Genomic DNA, 7,033 nt, shown 5'->3' with positions numbered 1-7,033 from the left:
CTCTGATATCCCAAAGAGACGGGACAGAATACGTAGCCACAGCATGATTAGCTCCCATCTATCCAAAGAGAACAAAAAAAGAGCTCCTAAAAATTCAAAATATGAGAGTAGAAACTTTTTGAAAAAAATAATAAAGAGCTGAAAGATAAATAGTTAAGTTGAGGGGTGCCTGGGTAGCTCAGTCGGTTACGCACCTGACTCTTGGTTTTGGCTGGAGCAGCCTCAGGCTCCACGCTCAGCATGGAGTCTGCTTAAGATTCTCTTCCACTCCCTCTGCCTCTGCCCCGCCCCCCCTTCTGTGCGTGCATGCTCTCTCTCTAAAATAAGCACATTTTTAAAAAAAATAGTTGAGGAAATCTCTCTGAAAGTAGAGCAAAAAGACAATGAGAGGATAGCAAGACAGAAAAGATTTAGAAATCAGAGGACTAGAGGAACAGTCCAGGAGGCCCCATATCTGAGTAAGTGTAGAAAGGGAGGTAAGAGGAAATGGAAAGAAGAAAATAGTCACACAAGTAAATCAAGAACATTTTGCATTGAAAGATATGAAGGGACTGCCAAGTGCCCAGAACAAAGACTTCTAAATACTTCCGTGTTTTGGGGGAGGGGGGTGCCAGGACGGAAGGGTCATTTCGGGCCATATTTCTGAATAATATGTTTATATGCTCCGTCTTGATTTTGCAGAATTAGGCGTTATCTACTGACTTCCTAACAGGGCAGATGTAGACTTAGTAGCGCTTCACCATGACCCCTTCATATCTATCACTCTTCTCATCCTCGCATCCACCTCGTATAATTATATTGCAGTTTTGGTGAAATCGATATTCAATATTTACATTGTTATGACAATGTAAAGCTATTCACAGCTGAGCCATGTGATCTTCTATAATTTTTTCTCTTCCTGCATAACCGTTTGTTTTCCTTCATCTTTGTTTATTTGCAAAATTGCGAAGTTCATCATTTGACCCATTACAGATAGAGAGATTCAAACAGTCATTAAGAAACAGCCCCCTCCTCTGATCCGCCGCCCTTGCTTCTGAGTTACCCTCATTCTCAGGCGAGTCCTCCGAGCCAGGAGGCTCTAAGCAGCTCCAGCACGAACCAGCAGCGTGGAAACACCTCAGCCGCTAAAGGGAATCTTCCTCTCAACAACTCCAATAAGACAATCCATCTCTCCTCAAGACGATGTGCTACCCTTTCCATTCTCCTGAGTCACCACTTTAGCGAGGGGTGGAGTCAAGTTTTCACTGAGCCTCAAGACTTGAGAATAAGGCAAAGAGTCCCCAGCAAACAAAGAAAACAGGCTTGGAAAAATCTTAATGCATTTTCTATTTACATCTGTAATGACAGCATAGTTCAAACTCAGAAAGTCCTAGAATTTTACAGGCTAGAAAGAACAAGAATAAGTGATGCCTCTGGGTTGAGGAAACATTTATATAAACCAACTTTTCAAAGTTTAAGATTGTCCAAGGGATAACAGCATTATGATCTTAAAGCTAATTCAGGGATTTTGTACTGATATTCCAAAAGCAGAAATGAATATATTAATCAAAATTAAGACAAACTGAATTTATGGCATCTTTTAATATCAGAAACATGTTTTATTTTTGTTTTTAAGCTGGCTCCACGCCCAGTGGGAGCCCAACGCAGGGCCTGAACTCATGACTCTGAGATCAAGACCTGGGGTGGGATCAAGAGTCGGACGCTTAACCAACTGAGCCACCCACGCGCCCCACAAACATGTTTTTCTTCAGTTCAGTTGATCGTTAAATGTTGGATTTATTTTTGATGAGTATTGTGACCTACACAACCTGCCAAGTGAGGCAACCAGTGACTATATGAATTAGTATTTAGGCTACTCTACCACTGTGTGAGACTTTAGCCAAACAATTCTGGTCTCTCTTTGTTCTTTTTCTTTTAGGGGCAGAGGGAGACAGAGAGAGAATCTTAAGCAGGCTCCAGGCCCAGGGCGTGGCCTGACCTGGGCTCACTTTCACAACTCTGAGAGCGTGTCGGAGCCAAAATCAAGAGTCAGACGCTCAACCGACTGAGCCACCCAGGTGCCCCACAAACAATTTCGGTTTCTAAGGAGGCAAGGCCGTCTTCATTTTCCTTTCTTGTTTGGTAACATGTATCTTTTAGCAAATTAAAAGTCCTTAGCTGTACATCAAATTTTTTGCACTATAACAGGATCAAGAGTGTTAACTGGGGGAAAAAAAAAGTACCAGCAGAATTTCCAAAGTAATGAACAGGTGTTTGCTTTAGCAGCACAGACACTAAAATTGGAACAATACAGAGAAGATTAGCACGGCCCCTGCACAAGGATGACACATAAATTCATGAAATGTTCTCTGTATAAATAAAATATATATAAATAAAATGAATAGCTCCACAGTTCAGATACCCTCTTAGCTTTCCACCAATCTTTAGTGTTACCATATTTATATTTGTTTGATGATTCTCTTATTAGTCTCTCTGCAGCGTGGCTACATTTATATCTAAGCTTACAACTAAAAATGTTCATTATGCATTATTTATCAGTGTCAAGAGGACTATGATGACCGCTTTTAGTTTATGACAATACAACCTTGCCATTTGCAAATAATGATAATGACAACGGTTAACAGTAAGTCTCACAAAAGCCCTTTGACTTAGACACTATCATTATTCCCAGTATACTGATGAGGACGCTGAAAAAGAAGACAGAAACCTACTAGATGGTAAGAGCCCAGCTGGTCTGAACCCAAAGCCTACACAAGGTAATAAACCATAAGACAGCATCAGTGGGGGTGTCAGAGCCTGCCTACTTCGAGTAATGCCTGAAAAAGAAAGACACCAAGATGCATTTGGTACAGGATAGGTAACAAGCCAAGAGGTCTATAACTTGACAGAAAAGGTCACGTTGTGATGGCTTGTAGTGGAAGAGGCGACTCCTTGAGACCATCTGCTCAGTACTGTAAGTATAAAAATGGTAAAGTAAGTTGGTAGGGATCAGAGCCTCCGTGGAGAACACTTCTTACAGATACGGAGGAAGAGAATGTTCGACAGTATGCTGTCACTCATTCTCTTCTGCCATACCGCCTTTCCTCCCAACCTTTACTCTTTAAAAAGTTTTATTAAAATATGTTATCATAATATGCATTAAGTATGCAAAAGGTACTGAGAAGAACAGAACATGCATGTACCCATCGTTCAATTCCTAAGTTCTAACATTTTGCCCTACTGGGGCTACTGTTTGGGGTTTTTTAAAATTCTGTGATAGAGTTTAAATAATAGAACATACCTGTATGGCTTAAAGAATAATAAAACGCAGACGGAGATACTCTCCAGCAAACTTGAAAAATAAAGCATTACTCCTACCGTAACAGCCTCTCTGTTTGCCTCTCTAACGCTGATAGTTTGACGGAATATAGAATTCGAAGTTGAAATAACTTGACCGCAGAATTTTGCAGGCACTGTTCCATTGCTGTCTGGCGCCCAGGATTGCGGTTCAGACATCTGAAGCCATTCTGCTTCTCTAGCCTTTGTGTTAACCTGCTTTTCACCCTCTATGGAAGCTCGTGCCCCTGGTGTTTCGAAATTTTACAATGATGTGTCTTGTTGTGGGTTTATTTTTATCCATGTGTTGAGCACTCTGTGAGCCTTTTCAATCTGGAAATTCCTGAACTTCTGCTCTATGAAACACCGTTGTATTACTTTTCCACTGTTTGTCTACATTCCCTACTCTTACTTGAATTTGGGATATGATGGGCTGGTGTCTTACCTTTCTTTTGCTTTCTCTGATTCTTTATCTCTTTGCCTTTTTGCTCTACTTTCTGGAAGATTTTCTTAATTCTACCTTTAAGTCCTTCTAATTTCTATTATGTTTATACTTTTTAGTGGCTCCTGTGAGATTACGTATTAGTCCCTGCCCCTGGTTCCTGGCACAGCACTGTTTAGGAAACTGGTAAGAGCACCAGGAGCATCTTCTGTTCGAATGAGGTGACCCTACGGGGGCTGCTGGATGGGGGCTGGTTGCCACAAAGACCAAACCATGATTAGCAGCTTGGAATTTTCAGCCCCACCCCCACTTTCCTAGAGATGGGAAGGAAGCTGGAAATGGAGTTAATAATTGATCATGTCTACATGAGGAAGTCTCCATAAAATCCCAATAATATGGGGGTTCAGAGCACTTCCAGGCTGGTGAATACACCCACACCAGGAGGGGGACATGCCCCAAAATTACACAGGGACAGAAGCTCTTGCCCTCAAAACCCTCCCAGAATTCCTCCTATGTATCTCTTCACCTATATCCTTTATCATATCCTTTAAAAAAACTGGTAAACGTGTTTCCCTGAGTTCCGGAAGCTGCTCTAGCAAATTAATCAAACTTGGGGGGAGGTAATGGGAACCTCTGATTTGTAGCCAAATCTGACTAAAATGTGGGTAACTTGCGGCCCCACTACTTGGGATTAGCATCTGAAGCGGGGGGTCAGTCTTGTGGGACTGAGCCTGTGACCTGTTGGATCTGATACTATCTCCAGGTAGACAGGGTCATAATGGAGTCAAATTGCAGAACACCCAACTGGTGTCATGGGGAATCGACCGGAAGTATGAGAAGTGACACAGAGAAGTGCTCTGGGTGAGCAGTAAAGGAGAAAGGCTCAGGAGGGAAAACCGGGTGGTCGTTCTTACACAGCTCCTTTTTCCTGTCCTTTTAATAAAGCATCTTATTCTTTCACGGCTGCACTATATTATTTATCTCTCTGAATATATAAAATAACCTAAAAATATTTTTTCTCTTGCTCATTTGGTCTGTCTTCTTAATGCTTTTTTCTGTTTCTTTGTTTTAGGTCTCTTTCTGAAATTCCTCAATACCTCACAGTGATCCCTGGCTGCTAGCTCTCATTTAAAAACGGGGCGTTACAGGGCGCCTGGGTGGCGCAGTCATTAAGCATCTGCCTCTGGCTCGGGGCATGATCCTAGCGTTCTGGGATCGAGCCCCGCATCAGGCTCCTCCACTGGGAGCCTGCTTCTTCCTCTCCCACTCCCCCTGCTTGTGTTCCCTCTCTCGCTGTCTCTCTCTGTCAAATAAATAAATAAAATCTTAAAAAAAATAAAAATAAAAATAAAAACGGGGCATTAAAAAGACGTTTGGAGTTCCATGTCCATGCATGGGGCTTACTGCCCACAAGCTTATGTCAAGGTGTTTTGATTAAACTATTTCATTGGGGAACTGCTGATATGTGTGCCTATAGGTGCTGGTGAGAAACTGGAAGATTCCCCAGGAGAGATTCTTCCTTTCTACTTCCTTGCCAGTAAAACCTGGTTGCTCAGGTTTCAGAGCCAGGAGGCTGGTGGAGGAATGGGGGTATCTCCATAGCCAGCATGTAAACATTTCATTTAATTGGTTCGGTTTTCATTGTGGCAGCCAGCGCTGCCCTCAGCGATGCCCTGACACCTCTAACCTTCTGTCCCCTCTGGGGATACACCTGCAGTCTCTGCTGAAGGAGAAAAATGGCAGTCTCCTGGCTATACAAGTTATAAGGCTTTGGGTATCTAATTCTTCAATGTTGAGTCAATCCTCCTTTTTTAGGCCCCACTTTACCCCACTTCCAAAATTATCAGATACTGCCGCTGCTGAGCTGTTTGTGGGTTTTGAGGGACATACTGCGTTGCTTTTTCTACTTTCTCTGTCATTGTAGAGTAGGAAGCTTCTTGAGTTCTGCTAAGTCCACCTAGCTTCAGATTCCTAGTCAGAGTTCTCATTCTTTTTTATCTTGTTAGCAAACCGTTATTTTTGTTCTTGGTGTTCTGCAGTTGAACTATGACAAGTTTAGGGATGGATTTCACCTAGCGTGCTAGGAGTTCCTTATGTACCTGAATGTGAAGATTTGTATCTTTTACAGCACTAGCATACTTTCAGCTACACTTAAATATAAATACTTGTATCTTCTACTAACAGTTTTACTGTACATATCACTGTGTGGAATTCTGGAAAATTTCTTTAATCATCTAGCCTACTTATTCACTCTTCAGCTGTGTCTATAAACTGCTTTTAAGTTATATGTAGAGATTCTAATTTTAATTATTATATATCTTATTTCTAGAATTCCTATTTAGTTCTTTAAAAATAATTTCTTTAAGCATATTAAACATACTTATTATCATGTACTCCATAGCCTATAATTTCAATATCTATGGCCTTTCATTTTTTTTAAGATTTTATTTTATTTATTTATATGACAGAGATAGAGACAGCCAGTGAGAGATGGAACACAAGCAGGGGGAGTGGGAGAGGAAGAAGCAGGCTCCTAGCGGAGGAGCCTGATGTGGGGCTCGATCCCATAACACCAGGATCACGCCCTGAGCCGAAGGCAGACGCTTAACCGCTGTGCCACCGAGGCGCCCCGGCCTTTCATTTTTGTTGTGGGGATGATACTCCATTTTCTTGTTTTGTTTCTCCTCCTCGTGGTGGCTTGTTTTGTACTTTTTCATTCTATACTCCTGTTTCTTGGAAATGTATTTGTGAGAACTCTTTAAGACCTGGATTTAAAGAGTCTGCATTTTTCTATCCATTCTATCCAGGAACACTGCCAACCCAGGACCACATTAAGGTAAATTTTTAGTTTGGGCATTTTGAGCCACATACAGAGTATCAATTCTGACCCTAAACTCAGGCTGACAGCTACCCTGAGGTTAAATATCATCAAGACTTCCTACCCTAATCCAGAGTTAATGCAAAGGGAGCCACGTTTCTTTACTATTTCCTTTTTTCTTAGTTATGCCATTGAGAGATTTTTGCTGTTGTTGAGGAAGGGTCTTATGCAAGAATTTCTATACCGAATGGGTCCTCAAATCTATCTTTTATCACTTATATTAAGCCATTAAATCTGAAACTACGGGCCCTCTAGAATTAAATCATAGTCTGCCATGCACCTCCCCCAAGAGTGGAGGAAATTAACCAACGCCTTGTTCTGCAACATCGCCCTCTTCCGTAGTTCACATTATCGTGAATCAGATCACATGAGTTGTAAGCAAACCAGAGATGATCTCT

At 41.7% G+C, this 7,033-nt stretch overlaps 1 non-coding gene across 1 annotated transcript; it reads left to right on the top strand.

The window, feature by feature from the left end:
* The first annotated feature begins 2,249 nt into the window (after window positions 1-2,249).
* LOC113255392 (U6 spliceosomal RNA) lies at window positions 2,250-2,356 on the top strand. The gene has a single exon (XR_003316271.1). It is a non-coding gene; the product is annotated as a U6 spliceosomal RNA (small nuclear RNA).
* Window positions 2,357-7,033: the final 4,677 nt, after the last annotated feature.

Source organism: Ursus arctos, unplaced genomic scaffold (genome assembly GCF_023065955.2).
Source record: "Ursus arctos isolate Adak ecotype North America unplaced genomic scaffold, UrsArc2.0 scaffold_5, whole genome shotgun sequence".
Lineage (NCBI taxonomy): Eukaryota > Metazoa > Chordata > Mammalia > Carnivora > Ursidae > Ursus > Ursus arctos.
The sequence above is the reverse complement of the archived record's forward strand: the minus strand, read 5'-3'. Positions and strand labels throughout refer to the sequence as shown.